Consider the following 27,767-nt stretch of genomic DNA (forward strand, 5'->3'; position numbering starts at 1 on the left):
AAACGGACACTGAAAATGTCGAGAAAAGGGAAAGCAAAATCATAAGTGCTCAAAACTTGGGTTGAACAATGCCGATTCAGAAATAATCAGGAAACCTAATAATACACAAGTATCCATAGTGACATTAGAAAACGCAGGTTAAGGTTCAGTTTAAAAGAACACAGATATTGATACATTTTTTTATTTATTTACTCGTTATTTTACAACATGAGCAAAGCCAAAACAAAAACGAAGAAATGGGTTGGCAAGATCAAAAGTGATCTGAAATTGGCAGGAATTATGTCAGAAGATGTCCAAAACCACGAAACCCAAAATTCACACACGATAAATTGACCAAGAAGGAAAACCGTAGATGATGAAGACTGGTACAGTATCGCCTGAAAAGAGAAAGGAGGCCCACAGGAAGAGTGTGAGAGAAATATGGGCACAATGGAAGGCAAATGTCCACCTCTAAATACTTTGCGTACTCCTAGTGGACTTATTTTCAGATCAGATCATCAATTATAATGTAACAACAGTTAATTCCTGCAGTCATTCTTCCTCAGTTGTTAATTAGATATTTTCTGTGTTCTACACAACAATAACTATTACTGCTGTTTTACAGCAATTTGATTTTTTAACGACCGTATATCACCATCTTGTGTTAGACACCTTTAGCCGTTTGCTGTACGTCCATTGGCTCTTGGGAACGTTATTATTATTATTATTATTATTATTATTATTGTTATATACAAAAATTTACTTCAGTTTACATTCTTAATAATGGATAAGGAAAAGGAAAGTGTTGCCTGTATCTTCCATTCACCCTACCACTGGAGTAGCTCCGAATCACGGAATAGCTTAATGGCCACCACACACACACACACACACACACACACACACACACACACACACAATTTGCTTGGCCACACACTACGTATGGCTTCCAACACAGGTTAAGTGATTTGCGAATATGAATGACGCCCGAAATTAATTAAACCAACAAAATAAATAGCAGGTGTGGTCCGGGAATGAAAATGTCATTTTATAGTATTTTAGAGCCGCAAGGCAGGGTGCTCTGAAAACATTACCTTAGTTCACCCCCACCAGCACCACCACCTCCACTGCACAGCATGTGCAGGGTGACAATTATTGAACTACGTGAAAAAAACGTAAACTAGTTACAAACTACGGCGTGCACACACTTCATTCAACACGTAAACGCCACTACAGATATTCAAATTTAGGTTATGACATGTCCGATATGCCTGCAATCATTGGCGATGATGTGACGCAGGCGAATAGCGAAATTCTGCACGACCCGCTGAAGTGTCTGAACATCGATGTTGTCGATGAGCTACTGAATGGCTGTTTTCAGCTCACCAATGATTTTGGGATTATTGCTGTACATCTTGTCATTAATACAGGCACACAAAAAGGAGTCGCATGTGTTCAGATCCACAGAATACCGTGGCCAATCGAGGCCCATACCAGTGGCCTCTGGATATCCCAGTGCTCCTCCAGAATATCGAACAGACTCCTGCTTCGGTGGGATCGAACTCCGTCTTGTATGAACCACATCTTGTCGAAATCAGGGTCACTTTGGATAGTGGAGATGAAATCTTCTTCCAAAACCTTCACGTACCGTTCAGTAGTCACGGTACCACCAAGGAATATCGATCGCACCGACTATTCCGTGACTGGACACTGCACACCACAGAGTCACCCGTTGAGGGCGAAGAGACTTCTCGATCGTCAAGTGCGGATTCTCAGTTCCCCAAATGTACCAATTCTGGTTACTGACGAACCCATCCAAATGAAAGTGGGCTTCGTCGCTAAACCAAACCAACATCCGAAGGCTAATTCCCATCACGCCCCTCCGCCAACTGCGCAGTTTGAACGTCCCAACGCAAACTGTTCTGAAGTTATGACGATTTTATTTCATACAATTCAATAATTGTCAACCTGTAAGTATACTAGTGAAAAACATTTGATACAGCAATTTGCGTAACGTTTTGAGATGTCCCCCTAGTTCCGGTAGACCTAATAAGCGCCCTATACCCAGAGCGGAGTACAGCGAACTGTGACACGCTGATTGCTTGCAAGCAACGCCAGTTGTGCTGTAGGGACAGGTGGCGTGCCGCTGTTTTCTTTACCGGCGCCGCCCGGACGACGCGATCTCGCAACATTGCGTGCTAAACACCTGAGCCGCCGACCTGAGACCGCGAAGGATTGATTACAGGGCGGCAAGTGCAATCATCTTACGTTTGCAACTTTTCCAGATAACCAAAGCCCTGTGACTTTTTATTCAACGGGCTACAACTCGCTACTTTGAAATTTCTCGGGTACAAAAATTGTCTAAAGCTATGTATCCACTGAGCGCGCCAGTGTTCCCAACTGTCCCTCCGCGCAGTCGATACCATGGCGTGCCGTGGTCGAACATGCCGCGCAGCGATCCGAAGCGGAGCTGTCTATAGAGATCACAAATGAACTCCGTATACTCGTTTCAAACTCACTAGCGAGTCCTGTGACTTCGTCTCAGAACTCGCCGTCTCTGTGTGCCCAGACTCAACTCCAAAGTCTCCACCGTAGCCTATTCGTCACCTGAGTTGTTTTCTAGTCCAAGTGGACTAGACTCGCTCCAAAAGGAGTGTGAATACATGAATTCGCAAGTATAAGCGGGCTCGCAGCATTCCCACTACAACGCAACCGTTTTGAAAGAAATTTCCGTCATTAAACCGTAAATTATTTGTTCCTGGCCTTTTGCCACAACTGAACCTATACAAGTTGTGTACGTTTATTTCTGTCTTCAGCAACTGTAATAAAAGTTTTATTAAGACAAGACGCGTTTCCCTTTATTTTAAAGGATCTTCAGGTCGTCAGATTTTTATTGTTTATTGCAATCTTCTTCGTCTCCTAAGTTTGTGTGTTTCGTTTTTGCATGCAGCACTTTCACTGCACTTAACACAGTTACACTTTCGTATCGGGAAGTTTCACAGTCCTCTCGCCATTTTGCGTCACAGCAGTGTGAGACAGCTTGAAAGAAACAAAGTAGTAACCACTCGGGAAAGGTGAACTTTTTCCAGAACCAACAACTGTTCTCGCTCTGATTCAGAGTGCTACTGACACAAGCCATCCGCAGTGTGAAACAAGTCGGACAATACAGGAACAGTTAATGCTGTTTGTGGATGACGCTGGAGTTGTCGTCCGGTGACGCCCCATACGTGCTCGATTGTAGACAGCAAATCTGGTGGTCGAGCAGACCAAGGAAACATGATGATACTCTATAGAGCATGTTGCATTATCACCAGACTGACGTACAATTTTGCCGTAAGGGTGGGATAACCACGAACGTGTTCCTGCTGTCATACCAAATCGCCCCACAGACATCAACGCCAGGTGTAGGTCAAGTGTGTGTAGCACACAGACAAGTTGGTTGCATGCCCTTAACTGGCCCCCTCCTAGCCAACACACGGCAATCACTGGCCCCGAGGCAGAACCAGCTTTCATCAGAAAACTCAACAGACCTCCACCCTGACCTCTCACTTGACACCACTGAAGTCGCAAACGGCTGTGGTTTAGGTTTAGTGGACTGCACGCTACAGGGCGTCTAGCTCGGAGCTGTCCTAGAGGTAACTGATTTGTAACTTCGTTGTGTCACTGTGCTGCCAACAGCTGCCCAAATTGCCGCTGCAGATGCAGTACAATGCGCCAGAGTCATACGTCGAACGCTCTTCTTGCGACTGTACATTCTCGTTACCACCGCTGCCAGTATTCACGTATGGTGGTTACATTCCTTGATAAGTCTTTCTGCAATATCGCAGAAGCTACATCCAGCTTCTCGTAGCCGGATTACACGACGTCGTTCAAACTCCCAACGCAAACTCCCCACCGCACCCCTCCCAGATTCAAGGTATATGATGCCCCATTGAATTGTCCGTCTAAAACTGAACGCGGATCGCATGAAAACGGAAAGAAGGTGTACTGAATTGTGGAAAAACTAAGCAAAATAGAAACAGTGGACAGTCCAAGATCAACCTGTGCAATATCGACCGACTTTAAATAGCAGTGGCGTTGAGATCGTGTGGTCACTGTGTTGGACTGCAAAGGGGTTTCAAATCTCTCTCATGCCTCACTTTTTTCACAACATTATGAACTGACCGTGCTTTGATTCACGTGTCTGTTCGCTGTATTCAAATTTCTGTCTGTATCGTAGTGAAAAGTCCTTCTGCGACAGCGACGTGCAACGAAGGAACCTCCAGACGTACGTACCTCTTATGTGTTCTACAGGAATGGCGTATGTTATGCCTCTCGCGTTCCGTTTTGGAGGTTTTTACTCTTTAATTCCTTCGTGGTAACATAGTTCACACCCGTTTACTTGTTGTTTTCATTTATGAGAGAGGACTATGCGGCATCTCGCCTGTTCTCACTATTCATCATAGTAACTTGCGATGGTAATACATTCTTACCGGATAACACATATTTTACAACCAACGAGTAGTATGAAAATTTCCAAGACTGCAGAAAGGGAACAGACACGTCAATGTTCGGACGGATAGTACATAAATTCGTGAAAAAAAATGGGGCACGATAGAGGTTTGAACACTGATCTCCCGCTTTGCAGTCCAGCATCGTGACCATACAACCACGACGCCTTGGTTATTCCGAGTCGCTCGATGTTGCACATCTTGAGAATGGACCGTTCACTGTTTTCACTTTGCCGGCCGAAGTGGCCGAGCGGTTCTAGGCGCTTCAGTCTGGAACCCCGCGACCGCTACGGTCGCAGGTTCGAATCCTGCCTCGGGCATGGATGTGTGTGATGTCCTTAGGTTAGTTCGGTTTCAGTAGTTCTAATTTCTAGGTGACTGATGACCTCAGCTGTTGAGTCGCATAGTGCTCAGAGCCATTTGCACTGTTTCCACTTTGCTTCTTTTTTCGCAGTTCAGTACAACTTCTCGTTTTCATGCTTGCTCTGTGTTCAGTTTCTGACGGCCTATCCACTGGACCATATTTCCACTAAACCTGAGATGGAGTTTTCCTTATCAGTGAGGTGTTGATAACGGCGTCTCCGCCTAGAGGCCATTCTTTTCTATCAAGAACTTACCAGTCCAATCTCAAAGATAAATAACGCTCACGCTCATTACAGCGTGTATTTAAAGCAAACCTGATTTGCATCTTCATAATAGCGCTAACACCACTCTTGAGGGGTTGGCGCGAAATTTGAAGACACATTTTTCAGATGTAAAAACACGCCTACCAACTGTCGTTTAGGTCGCACAATTCCTACTTGGTGTTGCGATTTTTTTCCTGACACTCTATTGTTCACCCCTTTAAGGTAAAGTGCCTTTGAATAGGCTTCAAAAAATCGATTTATTATTTTTCATCTTAAATCGACGTTTCGAGTTTTTTTTAACAAAATGGTGGTTAAAAGAACTGAATTGGACATCAGGAAGTAGTTTAAAAATCAACTAAAAGATCTCTCGGTGTGCGTCCACACTCATGTTTCTCCTACTTTTACACGTAAATGTTGTCATCACACTCCTGTTCGAGAACCATATGCTATAGAACTGTTTTTCAAATTGGCAACCTTGTTAGAAGATACATTTTGTGAAGCTCTTTATTTGTCCCAGGCATATCTGGTTTTTCGAGCGTTGTTTTCCTTATAAACTCATGTACTTTGGGTTGCTTCCGTTTTGTCGTTTTCTAAAGTTATTATGCCTGTGATTTGTTTTAATGTGCAGGTGTGAAGTGCTAGAGTTGCTAGGAATATATTCTGGGTTTAATATGAGACAGTCACAGTTGGCAGTTGATTCCATTAGCGGGGCCGAAGCTGAAAAGTTGGTCCTTGATGAAACTAAGGACACCAGAATAACAAGGAGAAACAAGGAAGAGAGAAGATTATGCAACAGGAATGTTAGGAACAACAGAGGTGAGTCTTAGATCACTTTGAATTAAATGTCCCAAGAACAGAATTTTCTGACACTTGTGCAAATAAAATCAGAGTACAAATCAGAGTACTATTTGGAGGGATGTAGACTACAGGCACTAACGTACTATCAACGGGAAGGAAAATACATTACTACTGATTATAAAAAAAGTACCCTTAATTTCGATTATAGCATAAAATTTCTAGAATAATAACTTGTGGTTGAAATGACGTGATTGTGATCTACTTTTACATAGACTAGTTGTTAACGCCCCCCATGAACCCTGGACCTTGCCGTTGGTGGGGAGGCTTGCGTGCCTCAGCGATACAGATAGCCGTACCGTAGGTGCAACCACAACGGAGGGGTATCTGTTGAGAGGCCAGACAAACGTGTGGTTCCTGAAGAGGGGCAGCAGCCTTTTCAGTAGTTGCAAGGGCAACAGTCTGGATGATTGACTGATCTGGCCTTGTAACAATAACCAAAACGGCCTTGCTGTGCTGGTACTGCGAACGGCTGAAAGCAAGGGGAAACTAAAGCCGTAATTTTTCCCGAGGGCATGCAGCTTCACTGTATGATTAAATGATGATGGCGTCCTCTTGGGTAAAATATTCCGGAGGTAAAATAGTCCCCCATTCGGATCTACGGGCGGGGACTACTCAAGAGGATGTCGTTATCAGGAGAAAGAAAACTGGCTTTCTACGGATCGGAGCGTGGAATGTCAGAGCCCTTAATCGGGCAGGTAGGTTAGAAAATTTAAAAAGGGAAATGGATAGGTTGAAGTTAGATATAGTGGGAATTAGTGAAGTTCTGTGGCAGGAGGAACAAGACTTCTGGTCAGGTGACTACAGGGTTATAAACACAAAATCAAATAGGGGTAATGCAGGAGTAGGTTTAATAATGAATAGGAAAATAGGAATGCGGGTAAGCTACTACAAACAGCATGGTGAACGCATTATTGTGGCCAAGATTGATACGAAGCCCACACCTACTATAGTAGTACAAGTTTATATGCCAACTAGCTCTGCAGATGACGAAAAAATTGAAGAAATGTATGATGAAATAAAAGAAATTATTCAGATTGTGAAGGGAGACGAAAATTTAATAGTCATGGGTGACTGGAATTCGAGTGTAGGAAAAGGGAGAGAAGGAAACATAGTAGGTGAATATGGGTTGGGGGACAGAAATGAAAGAGGAAGCCGCCTTGTAGAATTTTGCACAGAGCACAACATAATCATAACTAACACTTGGTTTAAGAATCATGAAAGAAGGTTGTATACATGGAAGAACCCTGGAGATACTAAAAGGTATCAGATAGATTATATAATGGTAAGACAGAGATTTAGGAACCAGGTTTTAAATTGTAAGACATTTCCAGGGGCAGATGTGGACTCTGACCACAATCTATTGGTTATGACCTGTAGATTAAAACTGAAGAAACTGCAAAAAGGTGGGAATTTAAGGAGATGGGACCTGGATAAACTAAAAGAACCAGAGGTTGTACAGAGATTCAGGGAGAGCATAAGGGAGCAATTGACAGGAATGGGGGAAAGAAATACAGTAGAAGAAGAATGGGTAGCTTTGAGGGATGAAGTAGTGAAGGCAGCAGAGGATATAGTAGGTAAAAAGACGAGGGCTAGTAGAAATCCTTGGGTAACAGAAGAAATATTGAATTTAATTGATGAAAGGAGAAAATATAAAAATGCAGTAAGTGAAACAGGCAAAAAGGAATACAAACGTCTCAAAAATGAGATCGACAGGAAGTGCAAAATGGCTAAGCAGGGATGGCTAGAGGACAAATGTAAGGATGTAGAGGCCTATCTCACTAGGGGTAAGATAGATACCGCCTACAGGAAAATTAAAGAGACTTTTGGAGATAAGAGAACGACTTGTATGAATATCAAGAGCTCAGATGGAAACCCAGTTCTAAGCAAAGAAGGGAAAGCAGAAAGGTGGAAGGAGTATATAAAGGGTCTATACAAGGGCGATGTACTTGAGGACAATATTATGGAAATGGAAGAGGATGTAGATGAAGATGAAATGGGAGATATGATACTGCGTGAAGAGTTTGACAGAGCACTGAAAGACCTGAGTCGAAACAAGGCCCCCGGAGTAGACAATATTCCATTGGAACTACTGACGGCCGTGGGAGAGCCAGTCCTGACAAAACTCTACCATCTGGTGAGCAAGATATATGAAACAGGCGAAATACCCTCAGATTTCAAGAAGAATATAATAATTCCAATCCCAAAGAAAGCAGGTGTTGACAGATGTGAAAATTACCGAACTATCAGCTTAATAAGTCACAGCTGCAAAATACTAACACGAATTCTTTACAGACGAATGGAAAAACTAGTAGAAGCCAACCTCGGGGAAGATCAGTTTGGATTCCGTAGAAACACTGGAACACGTGAGGCAATACTGACCTTACGACTTATCTTAGAAGAAAGATTAAGGAAAGGCAAACCAACGTTTCTAGCATTTGTAGACTTAGAGAAAGCTTTTGACAATGTTGACTGGAATACTCTCTTTCAAATTCTAAAGGTGGCAGGGGTAAAATACAGGGAGCGAAAGGCTATTTACAATTTGTACAGAAACCAGATGGCGGTTATAAGAGTCGAGGGACATGAAAGGGAAGCAGTGGTTGGGAAGGGAGTGAGACAGGGTTGTAGCCTCTCCCCGATGTTGTTCAATCTGTATATTGAGCAAGCAGTAAAGGAAACAAAAGAAAAATTAGGAGTAGGTATTAAAATTCATGGAGAAGAAATAAAAACTTTGAGGTTCGCCGATGACATTGTAATTCTGTCAGAGACAACAAAGGACTTGGAAGAGCAGTTGAATGGAATGGACAGTGTCTTGAAAGGAGGATATAAGATCAACATCAACAAAAGCAAATCAAGGATAATGGAATGTAGTCTAATTAAGTCGGGTGATGCTGAGGGAATTAGATTAGGAAATGAGACACTTAAAGTAGTAAAGGAGTTTTGCTATTTGGGGAGCAAAATAACTGATAATGGTCGAAGTAGAGAGGATATAAAATGTAGGCTGGCAACGGCAAGGAAAGTGTTTCTGAAGAAGAGAAATTTGTTAACATCCAGTATTGATTTAAGTGTCAGGAAGTCATTTCTGAAAGTATTCGTATGGAGTGTAGCGATGTATGAAAGTGAAACATGGACGATAAATAGTTTGGACAAGAAGAGAATAGAAGCCTTCGAAATGTGGTGCTACAGAAGAATGCTGAAGATTAGATGGGTAGATCACATAACTAATGAGGAAGTATTGAATAGGATTGGGGAGAAGAGAATTTTGTGGCACAACTTGACCAGAAGAAGGGATTGGTTGGTAGGACATGTTCTGAGGCATCAAGGGATCACCAATTTAGTATTGGAGGGCAGCGTGGAGGGTAAAAATCGTAGAGGGAGACCAAGAGATGAATACACTAAGCAGATTCAGAAGGATGTAGGTTGCAGTAGGTACTGGGAGATGAAAAAGCTTGCACAGGATAGAGTAGCATGGAGAGCTGCATCAAACCAGTCTCAGGACTGAAGACAACAACAACAACAGTTGTTAACGAGTAGTTAAAAGTTTCAAGCACGTAAGTACGACAGATAGCGCATAGATTCCACGTATGGTTCGACATATAAAAATGTAATTTACTGATTTTCACAAAAAGTGTAATATGATTACCTGCAAATCGAAATGATCAGCAAGAAACGTTCCTATTGTCCTACAATTTTCATCCTACTTATGGTTCACGTTTTTTAGTTAGAGCCGTGTAAACTTTATGAAAATTGTCAGTATTTTTTCCAAGCATTCACAGGCAAGGTATCTTAAAACAGAGCACTAGCCGCTTTGGAGCACCGTGATACTGAATACTACCAGGACGTCACGCGCCCCTCCAGTGCCGTCAGAATTCATGGAAATAAAGTGGCGTACAGGTACCAGTCGATTGTGTGGAATCCGTGCGCTAACATTTGAAGACGTGATAAAGGCGGAAAGAAGACATCGTGACTGAACGTGCCCTCGACCGCACTGTGAACGAAGTAGCCCGCGACGTGGACTGTCCAACCGGTCTGCCGCTCGCTACCACGTAACGCGGTAAACTGATAGAGAACGGAAGTGTCATAGGCCCTCTGCTATTCTTGATTTACATAAATGAGGGGTGATTATCTGAGCAGCCCCCTTAGATTGTTTGCACATGACGCTGTAATTTACCGTCTAGTAAAATCATCAGGCGATCAATTCCAATTACAAAATGATCTGGAGAGAATTTCTGTATGGTGCAAAAAGTGGCAATTGGCACTAAACAAAGAAAAGTACGAGGTCATCCACTTGGGTACTACAAGAAATCCTTCAAATTTTGGGTACATGATAAATCGCACAAATCTAAGGGCTGTCAATTCGACTAAATACCTGTGAATTACAATTATGAGCAACTTAAATTGGAAATACCACCTACATAACATTGTGGGGAAGGTGAAACAAAGACTGCGCTTTGTTGGCAGAACACTTAGAAGATGCGACAAAACCACTAAAGAGACAGCCTACATACACCTGTCCGTCCTCTGCTGGAATAATGCTGCGCGCTGTGGGAACCTTACCAGGTAGAATTGACGGAGGACATAGAAAAAGTGCAAAGAAGGGCAGCCCGTTTCGTGTTATCGCGCAATAGGGGGTGAGAGTGTCACTGATATGATACGCGAGTTGGGGTGGCAGTCACTGGAACAAAGGCGGTTCCTTTGCGGCGAGATTTATTTACGAAATTTCGATCACCAACTTTCTCTTCCAAATACGAAAATATTTTGTTGACACTCACCTACGCAGGGAGAATTGATCATCATAATAAAATAAGATAAATCAAGGCTGGAACGGAAAGATTTAGGTATTCTTTTTTCCCACGCGCCATTCGAGAGTGGAATGGTAGAGAGGTAGTGTCAGGCACCATACAGATGTAGATGCGTAGATGTCAGATTTTCAACGACAGTGGTTTCACACCGTACACCAACTGCTGTTGTTACTGAAGGCAGGTCCATCTCAATCAGGTTCCGAGCGAAAATTGCGATAAGAACTACACACAAACAACGTCTGGAGTAGGGTCCGTCGCTAAAGGCTGTCGCCGACAGCGATACATACAGCTAGCTGTACGTCTTCAATGGGCAGTAGCTGATTGGAGGCGTGTAGTGTAACACGACGAGCCGCGACTTTTTCAGTTTTCAGATTATGTTATCTGTAGAGCGCAACAACGACGCCTCAATGAGGCGTTGAATCACGGTATGTGCGAACGGTGCAGTTCAAGCAGGTGGTGTTTTTCGTACCATGACTTGGGTCCACTGCCGGCCGAAGTGGCCGTGCGGTTCTAGGCGCTGCAGTCTGGAACCGCGAGGCCGCTACGGTCGCAGGTTCGAACCCTGCCTCGGGCATGGGTGTGTTTGATGTCCTTAGGTTAGTTAGGTTTAACTAGTTCTAAGTTCTAGGGGACTAATGACCTCAGAAGTTGAGTCCCATAGTGCTCAGAGCCATTTGAGGCAACCACTTGGGTCCGCTCATTAGGTTAATGTGAACATGAACCCGGATGTTCGTTTCAATATTCTCTGTGTCAAGCATTTTCCTTTCTTCTACAACTTCTGCACGAGTAAGCTGTCAATACTCCTGCCTCCCTATGTAATACCCGTGTTCACGCAAGCATGTACACGTCCCTATTTTACGTACAATTAAATACCTTATCGCAGCTCGACTGGCCCGCTAAATCATCCATCTTAATTTCACAGAAAATGGCGGATTATATGGAACGGCGCTACAATTTGCTAGACAGAAATGATGTTAAAAGATATTCTAGTGGGTTATTAACTTTTTTTGGTTCCTTGTATATTTATTTATCAGCTTTCGTGGGACTATGAGAGCCAGTTCTCTTTGGTCACAGAACTACTCTGCACATAGTTTACAGAATTATTGATGATTTATAAACATTAGACTAACCAGAATGAGATTTTCACTCTGCAGCGGAGTGTGCCCTGATATGAAACTTCCTGGCAGATTAAAACTGTGTGCCGACCGAGACTCGAACTCGGGACCTTTGCCTTTCGCGGGCAAGTGCTCTACCAACTGAGCTACCGAAGCACGACTCACGCCCGGTACTCACAGCTTTAGTTCTGCCAGTACCTCGTCTCCTACCTTCCAAACTTTACAGAAGCTCTCCTGCGAACCTGCACGAAGGCAAAGGTCCCGAGTTCGAGTCTCGGTCGGGCACACAGTTTTAATCTGCCAGGAAGTTTCATTAGACTAACCAATTGATAAAACACAAAAAATTCAAATTACACGAATAAACAACAGAGACAGAGAGAGAGATATTTATTTCGCGTGACTCCCATGAATGGACAAACACTGGTTCATGAATATAATACGAAATAATACATGAACAACTGACTTCGAGACACTGTTGTGTTGCGAGACCCCTCATGTTGCCGCAGCGAATGGGACGGGTAGATTGTCGGGGATTACGGGAGTAAACAGCGAGGACATCAGCCCCTCCGGTCAAGTAGTAGTTTATCTTGAGTTAGCTACGTTCGCCAGGAATTTGATCTAAGTATGAAAGTATGTATGAGTGGTATAATCGAGGCATTGAAAGCAACTGATGTCAGTGCTGAGAAATAATTTAAAGTGAATATGCTGGTCAGGCCGGTGGCATAGGTCAGAGGGCAGACGGAGTCTCGCCAGGGCTCATCTGTGGCCAAAGAAACCCCACCCGCAGCCGAGCGCCGCCAATCCGATTACAGGCGAAAACAGTTACATAGTACAGAAAGCATTCTAGCCGGTAGATTCGAATACGAATAGTGAAAGTAAGAAGACTAAAAAAAAAACTTCACGGACATCAGTTGGACCGGCAACAACACAATGAAAGAAATAATGAGGTCAGTAGGTGACTGGGGCTAGGCGAGTGCATGTGATGAGGATCGACCCTTCCAACCCGATCTGTTATAGGCGAAACGTTAAGGACAACAGCCCTTCTATTCGTCGGAGTGCAACCCCTTAAAAGGAAAATAGGGCGCGGCAGAAGAAAATGGGCTGACCGCATCTAAAAGCAATTGCAAGAGAGTGAAACAGGCATGACCTAAGTAACCGAAAAAAGGCAGGTTGGATCGAGGTGTCCCTCAACCCAGCATGCAGTGGCAGACGCCTCAATCCTAACGACACTGCCCTCACCACGAAAGTAGTTTTAGAATGTTATAGAAAACTGAGAACGACTTCAACTGTCCGTGAGTCGTCCGCCAATATTAGAGGTAAGGAATCCGGAAAATCATAGAGTCAGAACCTGGGAGCATTCCACCGGGACGAGCCACTGTCTGTAAAAACGGTCATAGTCCGCCTCTGTAGTTTAGCGGTCAGCGCGGCGGGTTACTAAACGAAAGGGCTCGGTTTCGACTCCCGGTCGGGTCCGAGATTTTCTCAGCTAGGGGACCGGGTGTTGCTTTGTCCTTACGGTCGTATCGTCATTATAGACAATCCACTACTGAGATGGCTTCATGGGCACAACTCGAAAGAAAAATAAGGAAAAAAAAAATCCGTTGTCACACGAACGTCAACGCTGAGCGTGCCGAGTTTCTGACGTTATGGCGTGGAAGAAAGCACTCTGCTGAGCCTTGGCGAACGTGCAGAGCAATTTCAAGCATGTCAGACCAGAAAACTGGGAATGGTACAAGAATTTTTATCTTTTGTGGAAGGTTACTGTAAATCTGTATCGCACTACTGTAATGGAACTTGTATAAGCTGATGTTCTTACTGAGTGGACAATGAACATCTTTTTGACCTATAACATGTAGGTCTATTAACTACAGACAGAATATAACTAGTTTATGGACATGGGAGGAAATGAGCGTTTTAATGAAGCTAACGTAATAACTTTACGTCCGTCCATTTCATGAACAACTTGTGTGATTTGTGAGCCAGGCAATCACCGAGATATATATTTTTTTCTACTAGGGTTGGATAAAAAGTAGTGCCAACATTGCCGTGACATAAAGGTAGTGCACTGAATAACATGCGCGCCGCATATAGGAGACAGTAGTTCAGTTGTGAGCGGCTACAGCTGTGTCTCAAGTCACTTCAATCTTGGTCCGTGCCTGTTGGCTGTGTTTCTTAAACATACTGTTAGGACAACAGTATGTTTAGGAAACACAACGAACATGGATGGAGCAAGATTGAAGTGGCACATGGTCGGAGCGCACAACCGTGTTTTCATAGACTGCGTAAGGCGTGTGGGGAATAAGCACTGTCTTATTGTACATTGGCGAGACGGATAAAGTGTTCGTCGGGACGGCAAGGTTGTCATTCAAGATCGCCGCCGCCGCCGCCACCCCCCCTCCCCCCCCCCCATTCGTGACGTCAACCAATTGACAACATAACGTTCAGTTCCTTGCGTCCCTGCTGTATGTGGATCGCCGATGGACTGCATCCCATCACCCTTCGTGACAAAGCACGATGCCACACGGCGAACATTGTGCAAGAGCCTCTACGTGTGTGGGGGTGGGAGATACTGGAATATCCACAGTATTCACCCGATATGAATCCCTGCGGTTACGCCATAATGAAGGCAGTTTACGTGGCATCCTAGAGAACCCAAGAGACGACATAATCCGTGCCACAGGGCGGACCTTGACAGGCATCGACAGAGATGAATGCACTTGCAGTGTACGACGTCAACAGTGTAGCGGAACGTGACCGAGATCCGGGGCCATTATATTGAGGGCTTGTAACGGTGAACGTGTGTCACTAAAGTCTGGTATGAATTATAGCAGTTTTGCCACTACTTTTTATCCAACCCATGTACAGGGTATAAAACCGACTAACCGCAGGGACGGATTCCTGACTGGAAATGGAGTAAAAAAGGTCCTATGAACATATGTCCGGAAATGCATCGTTGCCACGGTAGATGCCTCTGCCCACGTGCCGTGCGTTATTTGCCTGTGGCGCGCTGAGAGATTCACGCAGCGTATTGTAAGCAACAGAACGGTTCTTCGGTGAATAGGACAGATGACATTAATCCCGTAATTGTGAAGGTCTGGTGCAAAAACTATCGACAAAATCCTTCCCGTAGAGGGAAATCCGCTGCTGATAATTCTTGCACTCGTTGCAGGTGATAGGGATAGTCGCGGTTGTCATGCAGGGTACACGTAATCGTATTTTGGCCTACACCATGTTGGCGGGCCACTTGCCTGGAGCTTGTACGAGGTTTCGTCTCAGTATCCTGTGAAACCCGGTCCTGCAAATCTGGTGTACGCACAATCAACCGCCTCCCTGCACGTGTGCCTGCCTGAAAGGGCAAAGGATCACACAAACGCCCAAAAATGGCTTGAAATGTGTGATGTGGTTGGTGTCCGTGAGGGTGGGTGGTGGTACAGCCATGCTGCCTGTCGACCGTTTCCATCTGCTTAGCGTTACACCACCATCTCGGCTTGCTCCCGACGTGAATACTTACTATTCTACAACAAACAGTACGCTGCGTCAATCGCACAGCTTGCAACACGAAAGGAACACACGGCACGTGGCCAGATGAACTTCCATTCGTCAACGGCTTCTACCGCGGCAAAGACGCATTTCCGAACACATGTTCATAGGACCTTCTTTCCTCCATTTCCAGTCAGGACTCTGTCCCTGCAGTTTGTCAGTTTTATTAATGTTCACCCTGCACTGACAAACCACATTAGCCATCACGTGCACTGTGACGCAGATGCAGCGACTCGTGCGGTTGGTTTTAGCGTCCGGCCTCCAAGTCGACGTCAGCTGCCGGATCCCGCGGAAGTACTGCTAAAAGCTATAGCTTCCAATTAACGCCTGTCCGTTTCGAGAACTCTTGTGGACTGTATAGTTTGCGCCCGTAACCTACAACCACTGGAGCGCGCTGCGGTCGGAAACGTACCGTATGTACAAGCCATTTATGGGCGTTATGCAGCACGGAGGAGAAGAAGTCAGCACGTTGAACTTTGAATGCCATGGGTCGTACGATGGCGGCTTAATGCTCCGCAACCACGACGTTGGGGTAGATCGTTACATAAAATGAAACTATTGGTTAACCTGATTGACCGATACGGAGGTGACGCATTACTGTGGACTCCTTCCGGAACGAACGAAAGGAGCAACATGTAGCAGTAGTCTTCTTGATAGTCGGAGTTTATTAGACGGGGTTTGTAGCCCACCAGATGATGTTACATCTCCGAGTGGGCATAGGCTGTATTTGCACACGCAAATTAACACCTGGGAACATCAAAGCGAATGTTGGGAGAGTAATTGCCTCTCTAGTCAAATAGTCGACCATTTCAATCCCTGGGATACGCGAATAAAACAGTCGTGCGCGTCACATGACGCATGACGTCTGGTCTGACCCTGCGCTGTCAGTCTGCGTAACTTTCGAGAGCATAATGGACAAGCAGCACGCTGCATCATCGTTTTGATCGCAATCCAGATGTTGGTTCCCCGAAGCATGGTACACTCAAGCTTCGAATTAATGTACTCAATGTGTAATACAGAGATACAGGTACGTTGCTGTTTAACTGGCTTCGGGAATTTTTACCCGAGCGAAAAGCATGACATTTGTATTTTAGATATTAGAGCGTACATCAGACCTTCGGAAGTTTTTTAAATGTTTTGAGAGGATTATAAACAAAAGCACGTGCTTGAGTGTTTCGGCGAAAGCGGGGTGGGGGTGGGGGCAGGTGGAGGGAGGGGGCGGCGGCTGCACAACATATCATCGAAAAGAATATTCGTGAACGGCATTTATGCGTATCGAGTGGTGAAGGCAATTCATTATCTAATACTCATATACTCTCTCTCTCTCTCTCTCTCTCTCTCTCTCTCTCTCTCTCTCTCTCTGTTCGGGGTTAACTTTCTTTTTCCTCCTTGAAACAGGCGAAATTTTCGGGCTAGGAAATAGTAATTTTATTTTCATCTCTCTACAATCAATCGAGGACAAGCAATGAATGGGCTACCAACAACAAGAAGCTATGAATGGACTGAATATAGAGAGCGAGCTTAAATTTATCTTTGTACTTCGTTGGTATCCATTTTCACATAAGTCGAGTGTCCAGTAGCTTTATGCCTGACGTCCTTTTTCATGTTTTGACGTATATTCAGCTGTCATTATTCACATTATTGTCACGTAGGATACGGAATCCATTATCAGATGTGACTGTCGCGTCGTCGTCAAGACACAATGAAAGCCTTTTTATTGAACACACACGAAATTACAGATGGAGATCTACATCTACATGATTACTCTGCTATTCACAATAAAGTGCCTGGCAGAGAGTTCAATGAACCATCTTCAAGCTGTCTCTCTACCGTTCCACACTCTAACGGCACGCGGGAAAAACAAGCACTTAATTTTTCCTGTGCGAACCCTGATTTCTCTTATTTTATCGTGATGATCATTTCTCCCTATGTAGATGGGTGCCAACAGAATGTTTTCGCAATCGGAGGAGAAAACTGGTGATTGAAACTAACTAGCTGAGAATGTGCTCCTATTTACACACAAATAGGATGTTCTACGCAATACCAATAATATATCAGTAATTAAATCCTTGAACTGTCTCGAAATCACAAAAAAAGGAGTGATTAATAATTGCAGGAGGCATGGATCGGACCGGTTGCATACGTTGCCAGCCAGCTATAATAGCCGATACACCAAGGTGGATGACGCATTTCACGTTGCAATATACATGTAGAGAGAGCTTCTGACACGAATCAATTTTCTAAAAGCAAGCGCGACAAAAATGTCTCGCCGATGACAAGATCATTAAAGATACTATGTGCGGTACCTTGTAGCAACTCCAACTCTGAAAAATTTAGTAACATTACTGAGTACTGAATGGATGGGGAGTCGGAATAATGAAAGGTCATGGTAAAGTGTCCACTTAATTGTACACTACTGGCCATTAAAATTGCTACACCAAGAAGAAAGGCAGATGGTGTTCATTGGACAAATATATTCTACTAGAACGGACATGTGATTACATTTTCACGCAATTTGGGTGCATAGATCCTGAGAAATCAGTACCCAGAACAACCATCTCTGGCCGTAATAACGGCCTTGATACGCCTGGGCATTGAGTCAAACAGAGCTTGGATGGCGTGTACAGGTACAGCTGCCCATCAGGCTTCAACACGGTACCACAGTTCATCAAGAGTAGTGACTGGCGTATCATGATGAGCCAGTTTCTCGGCCACCATTGACCAGACGTTTTCAATTCGTGAGAGATCTGGAGAATGTGCTGGCCAGGGCAGCAGCCGAACATTATCTGTATCCTGCTGAAATGTAGGGTTTCGCAGGGATCGAATGGAGGGTAGAGCCACGGGTCGTAACACACCTGAAATGTAACGTCCACTGTTCAAAGTGCCGTTAATGGGAACAAGAGGTGACCGTGACGTGTAACCAATGGCACCCCATACCATCACGGCGGGTTATATGCCAGTATGGCGATGGCAAATACACGCTTCCAATATGCGTTACCCGCGATGTCGCCAAACACGGATGCGACAATCATGATGCTGTAAACAGAACCTGGATTCATCCGAAAAAATGACGTTTTGCCATTCGTGCAGCCGGGTTCGTCTTTGAGTACACCATCACAGGCGCTCCTGTCTGTGATACAGCGTAAGGGTAACCGCAGCCATGGTCTCCGAGCTGATAGTCCATGCTGCTGCAAACGTCGTCGAACTGTTCGTGCAGATGGTTGTTGTCTTGCATCTGTTGACTCAGGGATCGAGACGTGGCTGCACGATCCGTTACAGCCTTGCGGATAAGATGCCTGTCATCTCGACTGCTAGTGATACGAGGCCGTTGGCATCCAGTACGGCTTTCCTATTACCCTCCCGAACCCACCGATTCCACATTCTGACACCTCATTATCTATGAAAGTTGAGAAGAACTAGCAGGAGGCAGTGTATTGAAAATTAGCGACATTCGCTTTCGGTCCAGTGATCCTAAATGAGAGATTTTCTCAAGCCACTGTTGTGGGGCTTTTATCAGTGGCAAAAGAGTAGTGCAATTTTATCCCGTATCGCGGTCCAAGCGAGCCATATTGACATCGTTTGCTGAAATGCAGCAGTCCGCCAACAATCACTTCCAAGCTATAATCATTGTTTGATTTTGAAGGTCTGCCAGTAGCCGTGTTTCGAGACTATATTTTGGGAAATGAGGCGGTCCTATTATTCAAACAAATGTTCATTTTAAATGCTAAACATGCTCCAGCGTCTTTCTCCCATCATTAGTGGCTACTTTTATCCAGATCCTGAGTTATAGAATGTTAAATTCTGCATCCTTTACATCAGGGAGCGTCCAACCTTTCATCTTAACTGGGCCACACTGGAAGAAGACGAGTATCTTTGGGCCACAAGGACATATACTTGACACTAACAACAACCACAATGAGCGCTTAAAAATGGGGGGGGGGGGGGTGGACCAATGAGAGAACAGCGTCGTGTGGCGGGAGTTTGAAATTTAAAATATTTAGTTTATCATAAGTTTACAAAAACGGATTTTTTTATGCTGTGTGATAGTGCTCACTTCATGGCCGTTCTGACATTTGCTTTGGGCCACATTCGGCCCGCAGCTTGGACACCCCCCGGTTTCATTATTGCATAGCAGCAAAAGTTATTTTCGCAGTAATGATCATCTGTTGTGGAAATGCACACACTGACAAGACCCGTGTTTTTGAAGAATTAAACTCTACAGTTGCACTATTTTGTATTTCACAAACATAGGACCTAACAACCAAGAAAATAAGACCGAATAAAAGTACGCAGAGATAATGGCACAATGGTCCCGAAACACGTACAGTGGTTCGCCTAACAGTTGAACCTTAACTCCCATGAAGCTTCCCAGTTAGTCGACGGAAAAAACTGTCCAGTAATTTATCCCGTGAGGTTAGTGTACGTGCATTCTGGCTGAGATAAACGCGCGTGGGGTTTCACTTGACGCCGAGGTTTCTAGGATGAGACGACGAAGCCTTTTACTAACAATATATTTTATCCAGCAAGCATGGAATCGGAACGAAGAGCTAATTACCTGCACAATGTTACGTAGCGGGGTTTGAATGATTAAGCGGACGACAGTCGTAGCCATAGCGTCAGTGTACGAGGTCAAAAGGGACGCATCGATAGTATCACGCACTGTCTTCACCGACTCGAACGACGCTGACACGGCAGTGAGCCACAAAGGATCCACCAGGCACTACACTTTATAACGATGAATCTCCTCACCACTGTGCCTCATAATGCACACCCTCCCCCTCCAATGGTGAACCCTCGATCAACTTTGAACTTTACACCCCTCCACCCGTCACTCCCTTATAAAAATTTATACCTAGTTAGCTATGCGAAGTGAGTCAAGGCTGCATCTGATTACTAGCTTCAGCATCAGGCGGCGCATTTATCAACTGCATGCATTATCGCATTCTCTAAACTACAAGTACACCAGTGCAACTAATTTTTTTCTTCCATCTGCTGCGCCACTCTGATTACTTCACGTGGATGCCCACAAACTTCAGGGCACATCCGTGTGAAGTTTTCGAACGAAACGTTAAACTAATGATACTTACCAAAATTGATTCAGTTCGACAAGTCTGCCTGTCTTCTCCTAGATATTTACCAGTGTTATCATCTGCTCAGAGATACAGGCAATAGCCCTAAGACAGCGGCTCTTTCTAATAGAGAGAGGCGGCGCAGTGCTAGGCATTCTGCAATCCATTCGGAAGGACAGGGGTACAAATCTGCTATGGTCATACAGAATTAGCTTTTCCGTGGTTCCCCTAAATCGCTCAAGGCAAATGCCAGGAGGGTTCAATTTAAAGGGCACAGGCATTTTTCTTGGCCAATCAGAGTTTGTACTCTGTCTATAATGATGTCATCAATAGGGCAGTAAACCCTTACCTTCCTTCCTTTCCACTCTTTCCGAAAACGAGATAAGATACTAGCCAACGCCCCCAACAATCACTGGAAGCAGGCACAGCCATTAAATTTCTGAGATTGGTCGTACGGAGTGATTTAAAGCGTAACGACCACATAAAACTAATCTCAAGAACGCCAGATGCCTGATAAATTCATTGGGAGACTCCTCATTAAGTGTAGCCCACCTATTAAGGAGGTAACGTACGAAGCCCCAGCTGGACCGATAGTTTAGTACTGATAGTAGATGTGCAATCCTTACCAGTTGCGATCGATAGACTCCAACAGTAGACACTAGAAGAGAGGCGATGTGCACCCCATGTGATTTACTGTTAAAATTCAGAGTCAACCCAATGTGGTTTACTGTTATAATTCCGAGTCAGCCAATGCATTTCTTCCTCCTATACATATCTTGTGTAAGGACCATGAACTCAAAATTAGAGGAATTCTGGCTCATGTGGAGGCTTACGGACATTCAATATCACACGTTTTTCAACAGACTGAAAAGTATGAAATAATTTCTACTAGATCCATACAGATTCCAAATCCCTCTCAGAAAGCCCCGGAATTTCCTGCTTGTGACCTTTTAATAACCGTAACAATATTCGTTAAATTTAAAACGAAAAACATGGTGTGCTTGCTGTATGTAAATGATGCACTAATAGTTCACGCAAGTCAGTAACAATTTTATTGCTTTGCAAATGATATGAACGCTTTGGTGATTTTTTTCTCAACGAAACCCACTATCTACACTCCTTACTATTATTTACTTCATTCGCCCTAGGCTTTTCGTTTTGAATTTTACAAGTTTTCTCACGGCTACTAAAAATTCACAAGCACAAATTTTCAGGGCTGTTTGTATGGGTGGTAGAAATCTGTATAGTGCTAAATGTGTTATATTGGTTGGTTGGATGACTAAAGGAATCAAACTACTAGGTCATTAGTCCCTTCTTCCTTGAACACAGGTCTAGGTGACAGTACATCAGAGATGGCATACAGCACAAAACCGAGGGAAAGGAAAGCCAAAGTCTATCAAAGGTCAACGAAGGTTAGATAACGGATAAAAAAGAAGAGGGGATATAGGAATAAAGGCAGGCGAGATACCCTACCTAGGGACCACCCAGAAGCCCTTGAAAGCAGAATGCAATGAGGGGACATACCATCCCGCGCCCCCGCCAGTTACCACAGGTACCCCACACTAAGAAATTGGCTACGAAAGATTATTACCAAGGACAAGGAAAGAGACGCACAAATACGCATAAACTCAACAAGCCACACAGACCATGCAAGAGGGTGGGAGGAGGAGAAAAGGAGCAGGCAGGGTGAGGGCCAGAGTGGGGACCATCAAGCCCAGACAGCCGCAGCCCGGTCTGTGCAGAGGAGCCAACAGTGTGTTCTGCCAACCCGTCAATGGGCCGATATAAAATTAAGTACCCCCTTGAGGAGAGTGGTACAAGCCCCATTTAAAGGTAGCTTCAAATTTTCGGTGAAAACCTTTCTGCGCATTCTCTGTTACACAATTTTGTGAGATATTGAAAAAAAAAAAAATATACGAGAAGAAAATCTTACTCCTAATCAACAGCACAATTGTGATGAAACAGGGCTAAATTATAAAATGCTTCCATCTAAAATTCTAGCCTCAAAAGGAGAAAAGGCTGTCCCAGGCTACAAAGAACGTAAAGAAAGGTTACCAGCTTTTGCTGCATCGAATGCAAATGGAGACCATAGCCTGAAGCGGGTGGTAATAAGGAAATCTGCTACGCCTAGAGCTTTATATCACTGCTTCTGCACCCTTACATACGCCCACAAAAAATCTGCTTGGATAGAGAAAAATATTTTTAAGAGGTGGTTTTCCGAAGATTTTGTTTCAGGGACCAAAAGATACCTAAAGAAAAACTTTTTGCCTTCCAAACCAATTTTAATGCTGGTTCGCACCCTGATGAGGAAAAATTACAGAGTGACGGTATTCGCGTATTGTTCTTACCCCCTAACGTGATGAGTTTATTAATACGGCCTATGGAGCAAGAAAGAACCAGAGGGCAATATGGGACTTAACTTCTGAGATTATCAGTCCCCTAGAACTTAGAACTACTTAAACCTAACTAACCTAAGGACATCACACACATCCATGCCCGAGGCAGGATTCAAACCTGCGACCGTAGCAGCCGCGCGGTTCCAGACTGTAGCGCCGAGAACCGCTCGGCCAGTCCATCCGGCGGTTAGAAAACCCGCTGAAGATAGTGACGACGAGTAATTGCCTGAAGAAACTGCGCCAATGATCACTCAAACGGAGGGTTTGGCAAAGCTAGATGTGGCTTTGCGTTATATCGAGCAGCATGCGGAAACTACTCCAGCTGACACCAAGCTTCTTAGAAGACGGTGCGACATTGCTGCTAAGAAACGAGGCTTTATTTCAAAACAAAGGACTAACGACAATTTCGTTAAAATGGAGCATACTTTTGCAACTTGGGAATGTGGGTCCATATACGTACATATGCAGGTACGTACTGTATTGTTTTTCATCTATGTTTTAATCATTATTGGTTCAAATGGCTCTGAGCACTATGCGACTTAACTTCTGAGGTCATCAGTCGCCTAGAACTTAGAACTAATTAAACCTAACTAACCTAAGGACATCACACACATCCATGCCCGAGGCAGGATTCGAACCTGCGACCGTAGCGGTCACGCGGTTCCAGACTGAAGCGCCTTTAACCGCACGGCCACAACGGCCGGCCTTTAATCATTATTGTGCTTGTTGTTGTTGTGGTATTCAGTCCTGAGACTGGTTTGATGCAGCTCTCCATGCTACTCTATCCTGTGCAAGCTCCTTCATCTCCCAGTACCTACTGCAGCCTACATCCTTCTGAATCTGCTTAGTGTATTCATCTCTTGGTCTCCCTCTACGATTTTTACCCTCCATGCTGCCTCCAATACTAAATTGGTGATCCCTGGATCCTACCAACCGATCCCTTTTTCTAGTCAAGTTGTGCCACAAACTCCGCTTCTCCCCAATCCTATCCAATACCTCCTCATTAGTTATGTGATCTACCCATTTAATCTTCAGCATTCTTCTGTAGCACCACATTTCGAAAGCTTCTATTCTCTTCTTGTCTAAACTATTTATAGTTCATGTTTCACTTCCATGCATGGCTACACCCCATACAAATACTTTCAGAAACGGCTACCTGATAATTCAATACTCGATGTTAACAAATCTCTTCTTCAGAAACGCTTTCCTTGCCATTGCCAGTCTACATTTTATATCCTCTCTACTTCGACCATCATCAGTTATTTTGCTCCCCAAATAGCAAAACTCCTTTACTACTTTAAGTGTCTCATTTCCCAATCTAATTCCCGCAGCATCACTCGACTACATTCCATTATCCTCGTTTTGCTTTTGTTGATGTTCATCTTATACGCTCCTATCAAGACACTGTCCATTCCGTTCAACTGCCCTTCCAAGTCCTTTGCTGTCTCTGACAGAATTACAATGTCATCGGCGAACCTCAAAGTTTTTATTTCTTCTCCGTGGATTTTAATATTGTGCTCATTGAAAAATTATTTATGGTTTACCCATTGATTTAGTGATATTTCCGTAATGTTCGAGTCTTTTGTAATTCGAGATAGCCTCGAATTACCGGGGCTCTACTGTATAGTTTCATAGGTGAACGACCTTTGATGAGTGGTAGATCGCTAAATTAGCCGTTCGGGCTGGGGCTGTTTCCCTTGTAGATGCCATACTACCTGTTTCTGATTATCGTCAATAACAAAGCTTTCGCTGGAAGTGCGCTGAGCCATCGTCACGCAGCGAACTGCTGCCACCGAGTGTCACCTAGCCACGCCGTGCGCCAGGCAGTGTTCAGGTGGGGTCGACTCGGCGAAGAGATCGATACTGGCCGCGCGCACAGCCAACCAAGTCGCCGCGATGTGGGTCAGCCCCCCACCCCACTTCCAGGCCACTTGTTGACAGCGTCCCAGCCGCCACAAGTAACGCGGCAGCAGCACATCGACCGCGGCCAAGGACACGCGATGCAACGGGCCCGGCCGAGCCGCCTGATACCGAGGCTAAACCGCCCTCACAGGGACCAAGCTCCTCAACGTGACGCACGCCGAATGTGGTTTCCAATGTGGTCGGGGCTCACTTAGAAACGAGCTGGTACATCACAAGGCACGGCTGCTCATAGACTTTGCGACCACAGCACTCTCCAGGGACAGTCTTCTGCTATATCCTCCGAAGTCGAACGAGTTATGCTTATTTTTGTTAACATGCTTTGGCACTCCTCTAATATCACAAACTCCGGCTTAGCGTATTTTGCTTTTGAAATACTCTGAAAAAAGTCTTGGCCTTGCAACATTTACTGTCCAAGTTCGTATCTTTAGCAATATGCTCCCTTGCTGGCCACATGGTTTGCAAGGAGTTTTGTGGTAGTGTTCCATTCCTCCACCTGTGTCGTTAACAACTGCTGGATGGTCGTTAGTGCACATGGACGTGCTCTGCCACACGTCTCCTCAACGCATCTCACAAGTGTTCTATCGGGGGGAGGGGGGTGTTCCATTCGCCGAATATCCTCTTGTTGAAAGAGCGAATCCACACCACCATTCGATGCGGTCGCGCATCATCATTCGTGAAAATTAAGTCAGAGCCCAATGTAACCCTGGTAAGATGTGCATGGGAGAAGCACTACTGTGTTGCAAAAACATTGACCGATGAGTGTATCGACTTCAAAGATTTTGATGTCGGTATGCTCATGCAACATTATGCCTCCCCACACCGTAACACTAGGGACACCAAAACAATAATGTTCGACAATTTTCTTAGGTGATTACGTGTTTTCCTCTTCTCGCCATATCAGGGTACGCCCAGCATTGTCGAATATGATGGTTGTGTTGGTGCAGGTGTTATGATGTTGGGAGACATTATGTTGCATGAGCGTACTGCCTCCAAATCTCCAAACACTGTACACTAATCAGTCAACATTGTTATGACACTATACTCTTTTCCTATGTGTGGCTTTTCAAGGGGTGCATTCGGAGGAGGAGGAAATTAGTGTTTAACATCCCGTCGACATGGAGGTCATTAGAGACGGAGAACAAGCTAGTATTGGGGAAGGATGGGAAAGGAAATCGGCCGTACAAAAGAATCATCCCGGCACTTGCCTAAAGCGATTTACGGAAAACACGAAAAACCTTGCCGGATGCGGGTTTGTACCGTAGTCCTCCCGATTACGAGGGTTTATTCGGCCCTAACTTCATTTTTATGGATGAAAATGTATGTGTACATGTGTTTATATATTTCTGTGGGGCTCTTCTTTTTAATGTTTCTACTGTTATTCCGTTTTCTCATATCTTCCCCGTAAGCCCCACGATGACTATATGCACGCTTCTTGAAGTGAGCAAATTTTTTAAAACAATAAATTTACCTTTAAAGGCTTTGATTACTACCGGTACGTGGTATGTTCCTCTCGAAAAGCAAGTTAACCTGCCGAACCTAACGCCCTCGTCTGATGGACGGGCCATCTATCGGCGGCAGTATCTTCTACACTCGTTGGTATACATGAGGGCACTAACGCACTCTTATGTTACGCGACTCTGGGACTCTGGCGTTCGAGTTTTGGTCGAGGAAAGAATTTTCGTCAGCAGTGTTTGACCGGTAAGAGGTTGCCATGCCAGACCAACACTGTCAACTGTAGACGTCGAAACGGCATCAGCTGCAAAGCGTAGCACCAATGCGTGAATGATACAGTGAGTAGAAATACTTATCTTACAACTTTTTTCCACAACACACAGCGCAGTGATTGGGAATTCAACACCAAATATTGAAGCAGAATTAGATACTTCTTTCCTCCGCTGCTAGGGATGATAATTTATTGCATTAAATGAATTTAAGCAGTCTAATTCCTGATTCAGCGCCATCGATACACTTACGCGGTTGGAAAGGAAACCACTTACGCCTACATAAACTGGATACTGGAGGTTCGTTTGATGGTTGGTTGGTTGTTTGTTTGAGGTTTAAGGGACCACACAGCAAGGTCATCAGTCCCTTGCTTCAAATGTGGTCCATTCCGCTAATGTGACATCTCAGGAAAGTCAGAACAATAAAAGGGAAAAGGCTAAAAACGTAAAGGGGCAGTCATGTTGTCAATGGTAAAAAACAAAACGAGGGAAGTCAGCAAGAGAAAGAACCCAACGCTATGCTGAAGCAGCATAGGCAAGACCACCTGTGACTTAAAAGGAGCAACCGCTAGAATGTAGAAGTACGTATGGGAAAAGGAGGCTAACCAATCATTAAAAAAGGGGGTAAAAACAGAGTAAAAGTGGAAGGAAAGAGGATTTCGGTCAGGGAGGTGAATCGGGAACCTCCGAACACTGCTTACAGTGGGAGACACCCAAACACTCACCGCCCTGCCCCAATACCAGTGAGAGATTAAAAACCTTAAAACTGAGAATAAAAACCACTTTCCCGGAGGAAACCGAGAACCAGAGAGACCATCCGGGAATCGTCAGCCAACATCAAAGGTAAAGTGTGGGGAAGTCTGTACTTAGCACGCAGTGCCAAAAGAAGTGGGCATTCAACCAAAATGTGGGCTACTGAGTGGAAGGCTCCACAACCACAAAGTGGGGGTGGCTCATCACGCAAAAGAAAACCATGGGCCAGCCTGGTATCGCCAATGCGGAGACGACACAGTGTGGTCGAGTCCTTTCGGGAGAGGCGAAAGGAAGAACGCCACGGGCCTGGTGTCACCTTAATCGCACGAAGTTTATTAGACAGGGGAGTAGCCTCCCAAGAATTGGCCCATGACTGTGCGAAGTGGGATTTGATGTGAAGCCGTAAATCCGCTGCAGGAGGGGTTACAGAAAACGGGGGTAAGTAACTGCTCCCCCAGCCAAACCATCAGCGAGCTCATTAACCGGGATACCCACATGGCC

General features: G+C 44.7%; 1 protein-coding gene and 1 non-coding gene across 2 annotated transcripts in view; both read right to left on the minus strand.

The window, feature by feature from the left end:
• LOC124618709 (zinc finger SWIM domain-containing protein 8 homolog) overlaps nucleotides 1-27,767 on the minus strand; it is a 521,177-nt gene that overhangs the window by 403,938 nt on the left and 89,472 nt on the right. The gene's annotated exons all lie outside the window — the stretch shown is intronic.
• Nucleotides 11,947-12,022, minus strand: Trnas-cga. The gene has a single exon. It is a non-coding gene; the product is annotated as a tRNA-Ser (tRNA).

This window comes from Schistocerca americana, chromosome 1 (assembly GCF_021461395.2).
Source record: "Schistocerca americana isolate TAMUIC-IGC-003095 chromosome 1, iqSchAmer2.1, whole genome shotgun sequence".
Taxonomy (NCBI): Eukaryota; Metazoa; Arthropoda; class Insecta; order Orthoptera; family Acrididae; genus Schistocerca; species Schistocerca americana.